The 17,494-nt window shown below is 47.8% G+C and overlaps 2 protein-coding genes and 1 pseudogene across 2 annotated transcripts in view; 1 reads left to right on the top strand and 2 right to left on the bottom strand.

Annotated features, from left to right (window-relative positions):
* LOC119976643 (zinc finger protein 721-like) overlaps positions 1 to 17,494 on the bottom strand; it is a 999,221-nt gene that overhangs the window by 550,843 nt on the left and 430,884 nt on the right. The window lies entirely within an intron of this gene.
* The window catches only part of LOC119975582, a 125,435-nt gene that overhangs the window by 3,894 nt on the left and 104,047 nt on the right, over positions 1 to 17,494 (bottom strand).
* Positions 1,523 to 5,794, top strand: LOC119976669 (annotated as a pseudogene).

The following is a 17,494-nucleotide window of genomic DNA, read 5'->3' as shown; positions in this document are numbered from 1 at the left end:
AGATAATTACACCTCACCGTCTCATATTCAGTAATGACCCATCAACAAAACTCAGCCTGTAAATCAGAAGGGAAATGTTTCCAATAAACACCCTCAATATCCAACACACAGCCAATCAAACAGCTCAGCACAAAGCACCGAGTAAACAGGTCTGTGAGCTGGATCTTCTCACACAGCATAAGGGACATTTCCACAGCTAATTACCCACAGGATAGTCAGACTGCCTGAACATTAGTGTGGATATTGTGCAATGTAATGATTGTAAATTGTGCTCCTTCACTCACCATCTCCTGACTTGGTTTTGAGTCCCTACAGGAAGTGAAGCAGCTGTGGTAGAGGAAGAGGAGAGAATGGGCAGAGTGGGTGGGCTCTCTGATTGACGTCTCTCACAGACAATCCAAATATTTCTGCAGTAACAGGAGTTTCCTGAAGTTTGGGAAACTCACCGGGGAAACGGAGGCGACTTTGAGCAGCAGATCAGGTGGGCATTTAAACTTGTCATTGTCCCATCTGAATAAAACCTCACTTATTGCAGCTGCTGTCTCAGTTCCCTGGTAAACATTTGACAGAGATTTCTAGTGTGGGAATAGCATTCTTCATCCTCGGAGGCTTCCAAACTGACAACATCAGTGTGGGATATGTAGCCTTGGATGTGTTTGACAGTAGATCAGAAGAGGATGTCCCACAGCATCCAAGGCAGCGATGACATGCAGTGGACAGCACATGTGCAGCAGAGGGACCCAGGAAAGAGAGAGAGTGATGGGAGTGTGGGACAGAAAGGAGAGTGGGGGAGGAGTTTGTGCCAGTGTTTGGGGAGTGACTGTTACTGAGGGAGTAACCAGGGGGGTTGGGGAATTCTGCTGAAATTCGGTGTAAACTGCTCTTGGCAAATTCCTCTTACTTGGGGGGGAGGAGTGACTGGTAACTCGGAGATCGATTCTCACAAAATACAATAAGGTTCAATTTGACCATCGGCCCACGGGGTGGAGCATTGGGGGTGAGGGGATGAGGCAGAGCCTGACCTGCCGAGTATTTCCAGCATTTTTCATTTTGATTCTCGTTTTGAAAGTGCATAAACAGACCATTCGGCCCAACTGCTTTCTGCGGCTGCTCCATGAAGCTTCCCACCGCCATCGCTCTGGTTCCTCCCAAGGGTCAATCTCTGTTTTTCAATTCGATTCAACCGCTCGAGCTCGCGCTTCCTCACATTCCAACTCCCGAACGCTGTTCGCCAACCGCCGCTACACGCGGAAAAACTACAACTCCCATCAGGCACCGCGGGCTGGGTCTCTATTTCATGCTGCCACTCCTCGCTGCGCATGCTCCGGGGACAGTGTGGGTAATGGTGGTCTGACCGTCTCAGTGTCTCCGCAACGTCTGCGCAGAACCAGAACAGTCCGCGAACCATTGAAGCCCCGCCCTGCATGCCGGTCAGGGACAGGGATTGGACATTGTGGCTGTGGGCGGGTTTTCAAAATAACCGTTTCGCCGATTAGCTGGAACAGCCGTCAATCAGAGAGGCGAACTATTTGATTGGCTGTGTGCTGGATATTGCGTGCATATTGGAACATTTCCCTTCTGATTTACAGGCTGAGTTTTGTTGATGGGTCATTGCTGAATATGAGAAGGTGAGGTGTAATTATCTGGGAGGGGCAGAGACACATTTATTGAAATGTCTTTTATTATCTTCTTTAAAGATTTTAACTGAAGGCCTCGGTGTTTCCCAAAAGCCTGGGCTTGGATTTGATAATTCAGCCCAGTGTTGTGCGTGAGAACTGAATTTAGGATGAGTGAGTGCAGTGTGTCTAATTTCCCAGGATAATCCAGAACCCCTCAATCAGTTACGCTGAAGCAATATTTTCCTTAGCTTTTGGCACTTCCTGCTCTGTTTTTTTTAAATGATTAGGAAAATAAGGGGAGAAATTTCAAAATCTCCATTGAATTAACATTTCTCCTCAGTACTTTTGTTTTCAACACATACTCGAAGGGTAAAACTGGTCATCAACCAGGGCTCATAGTGAATCGATAGTCCACTTTACTCTCTGTCCAACTTTTTTCCATTGTCCTCATGGTGTTTGGGTAAATGGGGGTCTGGGCAGAGGAATGAAAGTAGCCATCTTATCTGCTCCTGGTCACTATCCAGTGTCCCTGCCGGAAATGGTGAGTGACATTCAAGTAAAGAAAAAGAAAGGACTTGTATCTGATCCCCACACAGGGGAATAGCAGACTGGCACTCACTGTGGAACAGTATCTAACTGAGAAGTCAGCTCATTCAGCAAAGGAGGAGGGAAGTTGGAGAAAATAATGTTTCCCTTTCCTGTTTTACAGAACGATTCCACTGTACCAAGTGTGGTGACAAATTCAATATTTCATCATGCCTCAAGAACTACTGACTCATTCCGACAAGTGAGAAGTTGTTCAAGTGTGATGAGCACTCCATGGGCTGATAGGATCTTCTAACACACAAGATGCATCTGTAATAACCTCTGTTAAGACAAGGACAGCGAAATGGAAGAGAAACGATTCAAGTGTGAGGTTTGTGATAAAGCTTTTTTGAAATCATCAGGCCTCCTAATACACCAGAGGATTCACACAGGGGAGAAACCCTTTGGGTGTCAGGTGTGTGAGGCGGCTTTCACCAGTTCCTCCAAGCTTCTGAGACACCAGAGGATTCACACAGGTGAGAAACCATTCACGTGTGAAGTGTGCAACAAATCATTCTTGCAGTCATCGGACCTCCGTGTCCATCAACGCACTCACACAGGAGAGAGACCGTTCAAATGCGATGTCTGTGATGAATCATTCACACAGTCATCGACTCTCTGTGTACACCAACGCATTCACACTGGGGAGAAACCATTCATGTGTGAGATATGTGACAAAGCCTTCTCAGATTCATCAGCCCTCCGGAGACACCGACGCATTCACACTGGGGAGAAACCATTCAGATGCGAGGTATGTGACAAATCATTCTTGCGGTCACTGGATCTGCGTGTACATCAACGCACTCACACAGGAGAGAGACCGTTCACGTGTGAGGTGTGTGATGAATCCTTTACTCAGTCATCGAGCCTAAATGTACATCAACGTACTCACACTGGAGAAAGACCGTTCACCTGTGAGGTCTGTGATAAATCATTTGCATGGTCATCGACGCTCCGTCTCCATCAACGCACTCACACCGGGGAGAAACCGTTCACATGCGAGGTGTGTAATGAATCATTCTTGTGGTCATCAACCCTCCGTGTCCATCACCGCATTCACACAGGGGAGAAACCATTCAAGTGTGAGGTGTGTGAGAAATCATTTGCGCAGTCATCGAACCTACTTGTGCACCAACGCACTCACACAGGGGAAAGACCATTCACGTGCGAGGTCTGTGAGGAGTCATTCTCGCGGTCATCGACCCTCCGTGTCCACCAACACATACACACTGGGGAGAAACCATTCCAGTGTGAAGTGTGCAGCAAATCATTTGTTAGGTTATCGAACCTCCATGTCCACCAACGCACTCACACGGGGGAAAGACCGTTCAGGTGCGAGGTCTGTGATGAATCATTCACACAGTCATCGAACCTCCGTGTCCACAAACGCATTCACACTGGGGAGAAACCATTCCAGTGTGAGATGTGTGACAAAGCATTCTCGCGGTCTGAGAATCTCTGTTCACACCAACGTAATCACTGGGCAAAGACCTTTCAAGTGTGACATGTGTGACAAAGGCTTCATGCAGGTATTGAAGCTCCTGGTCCATCAGAAGATCCACACAGCCAAAATTATTCAAGTGTGAGGTGTTCCAAGATTCATCAAAACTCCTGTTCCATCAGATTGTCCACAGAAGGGAGAACCATTAACACAGAAGGGGGAAACCATTAAACATGTGGTGTGCGACAACATATTCTTGAATTCATCAATTTTCTGCAATATCATAGTCCTAGATGACCATCGGCTGCTTTCCCCTTTGAGGTGGATCTCCAGGAAGATTGCGCATATAGACACTGACATTAAGCTTCCCCTTTGAGGGGGAGAATTGACTGATGCTGGTGTAACCTGAGGATCATCACACCTCAGGTGAGGGGCAAGGTTGAGAGGCGGGGACTTCATATATAACCGTTACAGGAATTGAACCCACACTGCTTGCCTTGCTCTGCATCACAAACAGCAGTCTTGCCAACTGAGCTAAACCTTACAAGATACTCCACATAAAGAAAATGATCACACGTGAAGAAAAAATCTCTTTATTCTTTCTTATCTTTTCCAATTCTCACGTTCATCGACCCTCCACCACACAAGTGCATTCACACAGGTGAGAAACAGTTCAAATGTGAGGTGCACAACAAATCATTCTCAGATTCTCTGCACACACCGATGCATTCACATGGAAGTACAGTTCAGGTGTGAGATAGAACATTCTGGTCCATGCAGGGGAGAAACATTTGAAGTGTGAGGAGTGCAACAAATCATTCTTGCGGTCATCTAAAGTCCTGCTCCATCAGAGGAGCCACAGAAGGGAGTAATCATTCTAGAGTGAAGCGATTTCTAGTGTGGGAATAGCATTCTTCATCCTCGGAGGCTTCCAAACTGACAACATCAGTGTGGAATGTTGTAGAAGCCAGCTATTTTCTATAGGTAAAAGATAGCTATTTAGCATTAAGCCCCTCGTCTATTAAATACCATTTTAAAACTCACTCATAACCTCAGGTCATTTCAAAACACACATTCAGGTTTTCAAAACATAGCTTCAACAGAACACAGCATTATAGATTTAAAAACAACATTCCTATGCAGTTAACAAGATAAAGTAACCCAAGGACAAGGCAAGCTCCATGGCAACAGCATAGAGACCATTGTCCTAACAAGCAAGTCAGCAAGAAACTGGTTCAAGTCGTATGCGATAAGGAAGCCAAATTGCATTCCATAGCTCATACAAGAATACATTTTAAGTTAATGTTGCCTATTAATGACAGACGGCTGAGCATCGAATCAAACTTATTTGATGTTAATCCAAACCAATTAGTCTTGGATGTGTTTGAGAGTCAATAACATGGATGTCTTCAAGGGGAAAGTAGGTAACGAGGGAGAGGTGGCTTGTGTAAATCATCAACGCCAGAATGGAGCAATTGGGGCGAAAGGACAGCTTCTGTAATTCTGTGTATGTAACTTTCTGTGGTTGGATTTGAACTCTCAATGTCTGGATTGTTAATACAGCACCATAGTAATTCAGCTGTAATATGTGGAGACACATTTATTGAAAATTCTTTTTGAGCGACATTAACATTTCACCTTTTCTCTTGCAGCCTTTTCGATCTTGCCAGATTTCATATTTCTATTATTTTCTGATTCTCACGCCAGTGACTGTCGGGCACGATTGGTCAGACATTGGTCCTGACCATCACTGAGCTGATGTAATTGGTTTTTAATGACATCTTCCAGTTGATGAGACCCTGTTCAAAAGGACAGCAATGTATCTCCCATTAAAAAAAAACAATCGCTTCTTTACTCTATCAGGTTTCATCTGATTTTTAACAAAGCCCTTTTCATGGAGACTAGAGACCTGTGTCTCGGTGTTCATGACTCGTGGGATTTTTGTGCAATATCCTCACAGTGAAAATTGTTTGCATTTGCAAAATTGGCAGTTTAAAAATTACATTACTCAATGATCATCATTATGTGAAGAAATCAAAAATGCACCGAACAAAAATCACTGATAAGAGGTTGTTGATAACATAACTTACTGATTATATCAAGGCTTTAAATTAATATTTTTACAGTGATAAATGAAGAATTCAAGATGGCCAAAGCCACAATTGTCTCAAAATGACTTCCTTTACCTTGTGTTATTAACTCAATAAAGACTCTTTTTAATAAACTCACTCCTTTAGTTCAAATGTAATTCTAACCATCCCCAAAATTACCTGCAGAGGGACAGGAGCACAGCTGGGGGAAAATTATTTCCTCTCTCTAGTGCATGTGCTGATCCTATCACTCTATGCCATCGCTGCCTTGGATGCTGCGGGTCTGCCTCTTCTGAATTATATAGAATTACAGAAGCTGTCCTTTCGGCCCAATTGCTCCATTCTGGTGTTGATGATTCACACAAGCCACCTCTCCCTCGTTACCTACTTTCCCCTTAAAGACATCCATATTATTCACCTCAAACACTCCATGTAGTGAAAATTAAAAGCAAATTAAATTTCCTGAATCAAAGTAAAATAAAAACATGAAAAAATTCATGTCCGTAAAGACAAATATTGTTCGTTAGGGAACGGAATTTGATACAACTTCTGGACAGGGGGGCACAGAAGAGAGATGACATGAGAGAGAGGAGGCAAAGGACATGGGGTGTCACAAAATGTGTATAGGAGTGACTCGGAGAGTGACTATGTGACGGGGGGGGGAGGTGACTGACCCGGGTCTTGACTCTATGACTCGGAGATTGATTCTGTGCCTGAGGGAGAGACTGTGACTCGGGGATTGTCTCTGACTGGGCGACTGACAATGGCTCGGAGATTGACCTTGTGACAAAGGAGTGACTGTGACTCGGAGATTGTCTCTGTATATGGGGGGAGTGGATGTGACTCGGAGATTGACTGTAACTGGGGAATTGACTGTGACTTGGAGAGTGACTGACTAACAGATTCACTTTGTGACTGGGAGAGTGACTAACATGGAGAGTGACTATTTCACTGGGTGAGTGACTGACTCGGAGATTGACTCTGTGACTGGGGGAGTGACTGTGACTCGGAGATTGACTGACTGGGCAGCTGACTATGACTCGGAGATTGAGGCAGCATGGTAGCACAGTGGATAGCATTGTGGCTTCACAGCGCCAGGGTCCCAGGTTCGATTCCCCGCTGGGTCACTGTCTGTGCGGAGTCTGCACGTTCTCCCCGTGTCTGCGTGGGTTTCCTCCGGGTGCTCCGGTTTCCTCCCACGGTCCAAAGATGTGCAGGTTGGGTGGTTTGGCCATGCTAAATTGCCCTTAGTATCCAAAACGTTTAGGAGGGGTAATTGGGTTATGGGGACAGGGTGGAAGTGGGGGCTTCAGTGGGTCGGTGCAGACTCGATGGGCCGAATGGCCTCCTTCTGCACTGTATGTTCTAGGTAATTCTATATAAGCCTCCAGCTTGAAGATGGAGTCCAATTCCCAATTGTGACTGGCCAAGTACAATTGGGTTGTGACTTTCTCCCGGAATCGACTACAAGAAGTTAGATAAGTATTAACAGTTTAACCTATACTTATGAGCTTGTAGCAAAGGAAGGTAGAATCATTTGTATGTTTCCAATGCAGTGTACGATAGAACCACTTATAGTAGTGCTTGGAATCTTATATTATGTTCAATAAAGACGTGATTTGATTTAAAGATAAAGTTGTTAAGTCTATCAATTGACTGGAGCAAGGGTCTCAGTCAACACTGTGACTCGGAGATTAACTCTGTGACTGGGACAGTGACTGTGACTCGGAGATTAACTCTGTGACTGGGGGAGTGACTGTGACTCGGAGATTGACTGTGACTGGAGGAATGACAGTGACTCGGAGATTAACTCTGTGACTAGGGAGTGAGTCTGACTTGGAAATTGACTCTTTGACTGGGAGAATGACCCTGTGTCTGTGACTTGGAGATTGACTCTGTGACTGGAGGAATGACTGTGAATCAGAGATTGAATCTGACTGGGGGAGTGACTGTGACTCAAATATTGACTTTGTGACTGGGGAAGTGACTGTGACTCAGATATTGATTCTGTGACTTGGAGAGTGACTGTGAATTGGGGATTCACTCTGTGACTGGGGAATGATCCTCAATTGTCGCCAGACCTCTCCACCAGCGTGTTAGAATCTCTACAATGCAGAAGGAGGCCATTCGGCCCATCATGTCTGCACTCTCTCTCCAAAAGAGCACGATACCTTGGCCTACTCCCCTCCCTATGCTCTTAACACCACCTAACCTCCTCATCCTGGGACACTAACGGGACAATTTAGCATGGTTAATCCATCTAACCTGCACATCTTTGGATACTGTGAGGAAACCAGAACACGGAGAAAACCAACACAGACACAGGGAGAACATGCAAACACTGTCACCCAAGGCTGGAATCGAACCTAAATTCCTGGGTGCTGTGAGGCAGCAGTGCCCCTTAGCTGATCTACATCCTTTATCTGAACCCTCGCACTACCTCTCGTCCTCACCTAACCCCATGTCACGTTCCAGCGTTATAAAGCAACACAACTTGTGGCAGGAGGGTGCACAGCAGACCAAAGTTACATAGGAATACCAAGGATTTTCAGACAGATGGTTATTGAATGGACATCTTGAGGAGCAGTGGGTAGGTCTCTGCCTCCAAACCAGGAGTTCCGTGTTTGAATCCTACTCCAGGATTTCATGGACTAGGAAGGTGTTCAGAACACGGCCAAACAGGTTGGAAATTAACTTGTAAATTCTTCCAACACACACCAATGGCAGGCAGTAAGAATGTGAGTGATTTCTAGTCAGCCATGTGATGGAAGGAAATTGGAGCTTCTACCATCACTATCCATTGCTCCAGGTTACAACATGCTGGAAAAGTGGGTGTTGTCACAGCAACTCATACACCCTGGGAGGACTCTTGGCTTAGCTGGCTGGACGGCTGGTGTGGGTCAGTCTGGTATCAACAACACAGGTTCACCCCCTGTTCCAGCTGGGGTGGATTTGGGATCTGCCTCCTTGCCATTGCTGTGGTAGGGCTTGTGGCATTGTGGACCTGCCTTTGGGCTGAGAACTCAAGAAGAAGATGGTTGATCTGGAGTGTGACTCTATTCCTGTAGAAGAGCAGGAGAGTTATCCCTGATATCCTGGTCAATGTAGGTCCATAAACAATGTCACCAGAACAGATTATCTGGTCATTATCACATTGCTGTGTGGAACCTTGCTGTGCACAAATCTGCTGCCAGGTTTCCTAAATTACAACAGTGACCACACCTCAAAAAGTGTCTCATTGGCTGTAACACAGTGTTCTTCAAAGTCGGGGGCGCAACTTTGGGGTCGCGGGCGGGTGTCGGGAGGGTCGCGGAGCTGTTGTCCGTTTAACTGTTTAACTGTTCATCATCAGATCAGATAAAACTCTGAATTGTCAGTCATTGTGTGAGCAGAGGGTCATGTGACAAGTAACCATTTTGAAATCTCTTTTTTACAGCTACTAAGTTCATAATCAGTTGTGATGTGGAGATGCTGCCAATGAAGCAACAAAATCCCATCTCACTCTCAAATCAAAGCCCTTCCTGTACAGCCTAAAAATCCAGCACAGAGATAGCGAATTTCCATCGAAGGGAACTTCAGGGGAAATTGTTTGATTACTGGAAAAGACAGATTACACATAAAGAAATTAAATTGTCTGCAGCAAATGCAGTTACACACCAGCCTCTCGAATTTTGATCAGCAAATCAACTCATAAACCACAAACTCTGTTTTTACCTTCAGGTATTGACTTTTAATTCAGCTAAAAACATAACTACCTCCAGAATAACTGGTAAAACTTTGCGTCCTTATATGTGTGAATGTGAGTCCCGAATGTTGGAGAAGCATGGGTTTACCGTTTAATAAAGTTTACTATCTCTAATTGGGTGGGTTTGAACTCAAAAATTAACCCCTTTACTTCAAAAAAACATAAATGGTTGCAGAAAGACATTGAGAAAATTCCTTCATCCTCTTAAATTCACAAAGAATCAGACCTGGAGGGGCAAATTAGGGGATTCAGTTTTGACCCCACCTCATGTGGCTATCACGGGTCCGACAACTGTGTGAAGGCTTTATTATAAAACACACACTGATCGGGATCGTCACGTGTGAATGCATTGATAGATACACTATGTGCCTCACACCTGAATGGTTTCTCACCATTGTGCATCCTGTGGTCCTTTAGGAGATCAGAGGAGTGGGTAATTTCCTTATCACAAACATCACACCTGAAGGATCTTTCCCCTGTGTGAATCCTCTTGACTCCCAGGAAATCAAGGATGTCACAGAAGCTTCATCAGAAACGTCTTGGATGGATTCTCCTTTTGCTGCCCTGAAACCGCAAAATGCGATTGGGCGAAGAATAGGTTCTGACACCAAAATTGCGGCTCACGCCGATTTGACACCAAATTGCGATTTTCCGTCACCTCAACAGTGGCGCCAATGCGTTCTGGAATGCATGAACAGTAAACACTGTTTGTGTATCATTAGCGGGCCTGACCCGTTAAATTCGCTGGGGCCTCCGCCATTCTCCTCCTCCGATGAGCCGAGTTCCTGACGGCAGGGTTCACTTGTGCTTTCAAAAATCGTGAAGCCGTCATGGTGGATGATGAGGGAGAGAGGAGGTAGGACACAGAGAGGTGCAACTGTGGGCTGCTGGGCTGATCACTGTTCGGGCTGGCTGGGGTGGGGGTGGGTCCCAGACAAGGCTGTGGCAGGGGGGAAAATGGGAGGAGCAGGCCGAGTGGCCGGGGTGACTCCCCACGGGACTGGGGTGGTGTCCAGGCACAGATCGCCATTACGGCGGCCATCTTGCTATGCACCCACCTTGGCCCCTGGTTCTGCAGAGTGACACTGGCCGTATGGGCACCCCCCACCTTCTGCCAAACAACCCACCCCACCCAGCCGACACCCACCAGCGGCCCACCCAGGGTAATACCCACAGTAGTGCCTACGAGGGCCCTGGTGCATACCCATGGCAGTGACGGGCACCAGGGCTAGAGGCCCCCACGGTGCCAGTCACCTGACGGGGCCAGAGGTGCGGGGATGAGGGTGTGGTGAGTGACATGTGGGGGCAGAGCCCGCAGTGCCAACTGGGGCCCGGTGGACCTGGCTGGGCATGGGGGGTATTCACCATGCTAACATGTCAGCCTTTCACTCCCTGCAAACAATGGATTTTGGAATTCAGCCAGCAATGGTGGCTTTCCTGCTAGTCGCCGCAGCCCTGGGGCTGACAGGTCGCTCTACACCAACCAAAAAGGGTTACACTCGATGAATTGCAGCTGATCTGTGACCATCAGCTGTGCATCATACACATCTGTGCCGATACCCGGGCGGTAAGCACGACGCCTTCATCCTTGCACACTTGACGATTCCTGACATGTTCGAGACGCCCGGCTGGGACGTTGGCTCCGAGGTGACAGGTTACCCACTGCGGTGATGCCACAGACCTACGCTGAGACCTGCTACATCAAACCAATGCAGCGACCAGGAGCGTGATTTAGCATTGCTTTGGCCTCCTGAAGATGCAGTTTAGGTGTCTGGACCGCTCTGGAGGGGCTCTCCAGTATGATGCTGAGAGAGTTGCCTGCATCGCGGTGGCCTGCTGCAACCTCTACAACATCGCACAGCAGAGGGGCGATGTGTAGGAGAAGGAGGAACACCAGGCCTTGTCTGATGAGGATGTGGGGGAGGGTGAGGGTGGGCACGACATGGGGCCCAGGAGGGCATGGGAGGCCGCGCGATGTGTACGCCAGGACCAACGCACATGAGGCACTCTGATTGCCTCCACGTTCACTGAATAGGGAGGGGGTGGTTACTGGCCAAAGGCACGGACACCGCATCCCAACACCACACCCCCTCACTCCACCGCCCGGCTACGCCCTGCCTGCAACTCCTTCCGTGATACATACCTGCCGCACTGCTGGGTGGGGGCCCTGGGTTGGCAGTAACAGCGGGTCTGGTCCATGGGATGGAGGATGATGACAATATGCTCTGTGATGAGCTCTGGTGCTCCAAATCATATGACAACATCTGACTCCTGCTCACGGTAGCACTTTCCTCCTTGCACGCGAGCGGGCCATACCATCCCACGGTCTCAATGAATCCCTGGGATGGCTGTTGTGCGGCCAGGGGGAAATGGGGGGGTGGGGGGGGGAGCCAAGGTCACCCGCAGGATCTGCCCATTTCCCTCCACAACATCCACCCATTCCCCCCCCCCCCCCCTCCCCCGACCAGCCCACCCTCACACCCATCTGAGGCAGGTTGTAACAGGGGCAACAGGTGTTTAACGTGAATGAATGAAGCATGGGGACGTCCCTCCAAGGGTTGACCACCGCATCACTCACCCTCACCCCCCCCCCCCCCCCCCCCCCCCACCCACACACACTCCAGGAGGCCGGCGGTGTGGCCACACTAAGAACCACCAGGCTCCATTTCCAGCTTGGCAACATGTCCATAGAGGCCCCGCATCTGCAATAAGCATAGCTTCATATCGGCAATGATAGACTTAAAACTCGGGATGTGGAGGGAGGACAGAGGGACACTGAGAGTAGAGGACATGTACGTGGACGATAGATGGACGACGCTAGAGGAACTTACAGAGAGGCTCCAACTCCCAAAAGGGAATGAGCTCAAGTACCTGCAGCTGTGCACTGTCCCTTCAAGGAGACAAAAATGTTCCCCCAGAGAACTGGACGCACAGTTCTGGACACAATGGTAGGGCTGGACTGATTAGGGGATGACAAATGTGGAGACATCATTGGCAACTCATAGAAAAGGTCAGGGCCCTTCTGGATGAAATTGGGCATGGAGATAAGGGAGAACACTGGATCGAGGCACTGAACAGGATCAACTCCATCTCCTCTTTAGCACTACTGCCTCACGGCGCTGAGGTCCCAGGTTCGATCCCAGCTCTGGGTCACTGTCTATGTGGAGTTTGACATTCTCCCCATGTTTGCATGGGTTTCGCCCCCAGAACCAAAAAAATGTGCAGGCTAGGTGGATTGGCCACGTTAAATTTCCCCTTAATGCGAAAAAAAATGAATTGGGTACTCTAAATTGTTTTTTTTTAAAAACTCCACCTCCTGTTACACCGGGCTGAGCCTGATGCAGCTCAAGGTGGTGCAAAGAGAGCATCTTACTAAGACACGCCTTAGTGGGTTCTTCCCGGAAGTGGAGGATAAGTGCGAGCGGTGTCAAGGGGGTCCGCATTTTCTGTCCTGTCCCAGATGCAGGGTGTTCTGGGCATCCAGAGCTCTGCACTGCGAACAGGGCGGATGATCAGCAGGCGGAGACATCTGCAAGGTGAGAAGTTGGCAGCGCAACCCAGAACCTCGGTCTGGCTCTCAGACCTGGCCGAGTTCTTGTAACTGGAAAAGATAACGTTCTCGATAAGGCGGTCTGAGGAGAGATTCCACGACACATGGAAGAGGTTTACAAACCTCTTTCAGACCTCTTCCCAACCAGCAGCTAACTTGGGGGGGGGGGGGGGGGGGGGGGGGGGGGGGGGGGGGGGGGGGGGGGAGGGGGTGGGAAGAGATAGGTAGGGGGGGGGGGGGTTTGCAGGGAGCACCGCTTGAATGAAAGAGTGCTCGTGTATAGAGAGAAGGGGGAGGAAGGCCATTTGTAGGAGGGGACACGGATCCCTGCCACACGTGTCAAACCAGGAAGGTGGACCATTTTTACCTCCCTCGAAAACTCAAGGGGGGAAACAGGACTCCACCCCCCTCCCCCCAGCAAAACAAAATCATAAACAATGTAGAGACCTGGCAGTAATTGTAAATACATATGCAAAGTTGTGTATACCTCTTGTCACTACCTCTCGTCCTCACCTAACCCCATGTCACGTTCCAGCGTTATAAAACAACACAACTTGTGGCAGGAGGGTGCACAGCAGGCCAAAGTTACCAAGGAATACCAAGGATTTTCAGACAGATGGTTATTGAATGGAGATCTTGAGGAGCAGTGGGTAGGTCTCTGCCTCCAAACCAGAAGTTCCGTGTTTGAATCCTACTCCAGGATTTCATGGACTAGGAAGGTGTTCAGAACACGGCCAAACAGGTTGGAAATTAACTTGTATATCCTTCCAACACACACCAATGGCAGGCAGTAAGAATGGGAGTGATTTCTAGTCAGCCATGTGATGGAAGGAAATTGCAGCTTCTACCATCACTATCCATTGCTCCAGGCTACAACATGCTGGAAAAGTGGGTGTTGTCACAGCAACTCATACACCCTGGGAGGACTCTTGGCTTAGCTGGCTGGACGGCTGGTGTGGGTCAGTCTGGTATCAACAACACAGGATCACCCCCTGTTCCAGCTGGGGTGGATTTGGGATCTGCCTCCTTGCCATTGCTGTGGTAGGGCTTGTGGCATTGTGGACCTGCCTTAGGGCTGAGAACTCAAGAAGAAGATGGTTGATCTGGAGTGTGACTCTATTCCTGTAGAAGAGCAGGAGAGTTATCCCTGATATCCTGGTCAATGTAGGTCCATAAACAATGTCACCAGAACAGATTATCTGGTCATTATCACATTGCTGTGTGGAACCTTGCTGTGCACAAATCTGAAGAGATATGTAGGGGGGGGTTTGCAGGGAGCACCGCCTGAATGAGAGTGCTCGTGTATAGAGAGAAGAAAGGGGGAGGAAGGCCATTTGTAGGAGGGGACACGGATCCCTGCCACACGTGTCAAACCGGGAAGGTGGACCATTTTTACCTCCCTCGAAAACTCAAGGGGGGAAACAGGACTCCACCCCCCTCCCCCCAGCAAAACAAAAGTAATCATAAACAATGTAGAGACCTGGCAGTAATTGTAAATACATATGCAAAGTTGTGTATACCTCTTATTAGAAAAGTCCTAAACACCCACCTCCGATGAACACTTGAAAAAAACTGTATGATACACATTAATGCAAATAAGATGGGAAATGATTGCACTGGAACTACTGTCACAGACATGGTGGCAGTTTGTGATAAGTGTGTTGGTGCTGATATCATTTTGTTTTTTATTATTGTTTTATACTGTTCTGCAAAGTTTTGATATTAAAAGCAAAAATCCAAATAGAAATATTTTCAAAAAGACAGCTAGATCTTGATGCTGCAAAAGAGTGCAATTATGATGTTGTAGAAGACCATCGTTCTTTCAAACCATGCTTATGTTTAAAAGGAGAGGCCTAATGGGTTTTTGTTATGATTTCTGGGGAGTAGATAATTAGGGACCATTGGGCGGGATTCTCCGGTCTCCCAGTCACGTGTTTCTCGGCCGTGTGCCGTTCGCTGGCGTCGGGATTCTATCTTCCCACCGGTTGCCAATTGGATTTCCCATTGTAACCACCCATCCCACTGTGAAACCCGCTGGTAGGGGTGCGCTGTCGGCAGGAAAATTGAATCACAACGACCAGAGAATTCTGGCCATTGAGTTTAAGCTTAAGTAATTAGGTCATGGGATTTGAGTGGGAGAAGTTTGATGTAGAAATGGGAGGAGCCAGATCTGTGGCAGTCAATTTGGAGTGACTCTCTGGAAGTTGGGAGCTGAAGAGTAGCTTCTTCAAAAGGCTGTTAGGTTAAACAGTAGTCTGACACAGACAAGAATCTGTAGACTGTTTCAAGAATGACATCTCCCTTCAAGCAGTCTTTAAAAATACATTTCTATCCAAAGATAATCAAGTAATCCTGTGTTTGCTAACTTTATTTTAAAATGGGCTTTGACTTGTGATGGGGTTTGCTTGATTCGTGATAAAGATTTTACGATCCCAGACCCCAATAGCGGCTAGGGTATTGGACAGAAACCACAATATTTTATTTTATTTTAATTTTGGAAGACTGTGAGGAAAGAATACTTCACTCCAAGAGTGATTGCACGAAGAAATAGGGATACGGTATATTAAAACAAACTTTATCACGAACATAGTCTTAAAGTCTTTGACATCACACCCAAAAATAGCTTACAGTTACCCCTTAAAAATGCTACTCCATACAATTAATACTTAATTGTATCCTTATTCCCACTTAAACAACAAGAAAACAACCATCTCAGCACTTAATGTACAGAGGAATACTTGTTTCACACCGTTATTTGTTGAGAAAGAGATCTGTTAACACTGCTTTCCAGAGAAGATCCGACTCCTGTCAGAAATTCTGGTTATTTGTCTTCAAAAGCTGTTTCAACCGGCTTGTTTCAGCTTCCCTTTGTCCTCAGACAAGTCTGCACTGCTTTATAGACTGTTAAAGACTCTTTCTAACTAAACTGCAGAGAACAAAACCAAGCTTAATCCAGAACATAACTGAACTGAAAATGCTTTCTCAAAGAGCCTGATGGCCTAGCTCCACCCAGCAATGATATCATCTCACCAAGTGAAAACTAATTAACTCCCCAGGGAATCCCTTTAATTAAATCAAAACTAGTCCAAGCATTTTTATGATGGTTAATTGCACCTCTGGCTCCGAAAAGTTTTATTGTCTTTCAACCTAAGAATCTTTTACAGCATTATTTCAGCAGTCAAACACACTCTCAGCCAGCCTTTTGACCCTTACTTCCCCAAATACTTATAATACAATATATCTGAAATTCCTACATTCATCACAAAGAAGATAGCAGTTAGGAGATAAAACTGTTTAATTTTATTGTTAAGCATTGTTTAACTGATAGTTGTAAGCGAAATTTCTGTGCTGTTAAACGTAGTTCAACACTGTGTTAATAATAAAGTTCATTTCGGGACTTCCGGTGGCGACGATGTCCGAGTGATCCGCACATTCGGCGGGCTCACACTCCGGCGGGGCTTAGCAGCTGATTCCCCGCGATAGCGGGACCACGGGGGCGGCAAAAAGGCTGCCGGGAAAGAAGAGGAGAGCGGGCTGCAGCAGATGGAATCGTGGGAGGCCAGCAGGTAGAGGAAGAAAGAGAGAGAGAGAGACGGAGGCAAGGAGGAAACTGACCTGAAGGGTAAGATGGCGGACCGACGGACCTTCCTTCCTCCAGGACAAGGAAAAAAAGTTTGGAGTTGCTGAAGAGGGTCAGCTTGGACCCACTTCAGGTGCCCAGAAGGTAAGATTTAAGGAGCTGGGCGAAGGAAGGCGGCAGCGAAGGTGCTGAGGAGCGGGCTGCGGCACATGGAACAGCGGGATTCCAGAAGGCAGAAGAAGAAGGAGAAAAAGGGACAGAGACAGGGACCTGAAGAAAATTACCTGGGACCTAAGATGGCGGACACACGGACCCCGGACTCAGCAATCCAGCAGGCGCTGGATAACATGCTCCAGGTAATGAAGTCAAGTTTTGAAGCGCTGAAGCGGGACAGCTTGGACCCAATCCAGAAAGCAGTGGATCAGCTGAACCAGAGGCTGGACGCCCAGGATGTTAAAGTTAAGGAGCTGGGAGAGGCGGTGGAGGAGCAGGCGGATGCGCAAATGGTTGCAGCGCTAGAAGTTGACGGCCTGAAAGAGCGGCAGAGAAGACTGCTGGACAGAGTGGAGGAGCTGGAGAATAGAGTCCGCAGGAACAATCTGAGGATGGTCGGCCTCCCGGAGGGGGCTGAGGGAGCTGATGCTGCAGCGTTTGTAGCAGACCTGCTGAAGCAGCTGATGGGGGCCGAAGTCTTTCCGCGACCGCCGGAGCTGGAGGGGGCACACAGAGTGCAGGCAAGGCAGGGGCGGCCGGGCGGACCCCCCCGCCCGATGGTGATTAGGTTCCACAGGTTCGTGGACAAGGAGCGGGTGCTGCAGTGGGCAAAGAGCGCCAGGAGCAGCACGTGGAACAACAGTGTTCTCCGCATTTATCAGGACCTAAGC

This window comes from Scyliorhinus canicula, chromosome 13 (assembly GCF_902713615.1).
Source record: "Scyliorhinus canicula chromosome 13, sScyCan1.1, whole genome shotgun sequence".
Lineage (NCBI taxonomy): Eukaryota > Metazoa > Chordata > Chondrichthyes > Carcharhiniformes > Scyliorhinidae > Scyliorhinus > Scyliorhinus canicula.
This window is presented reverse-complemented; position numbering and strand designations above follow the sequence as displayed.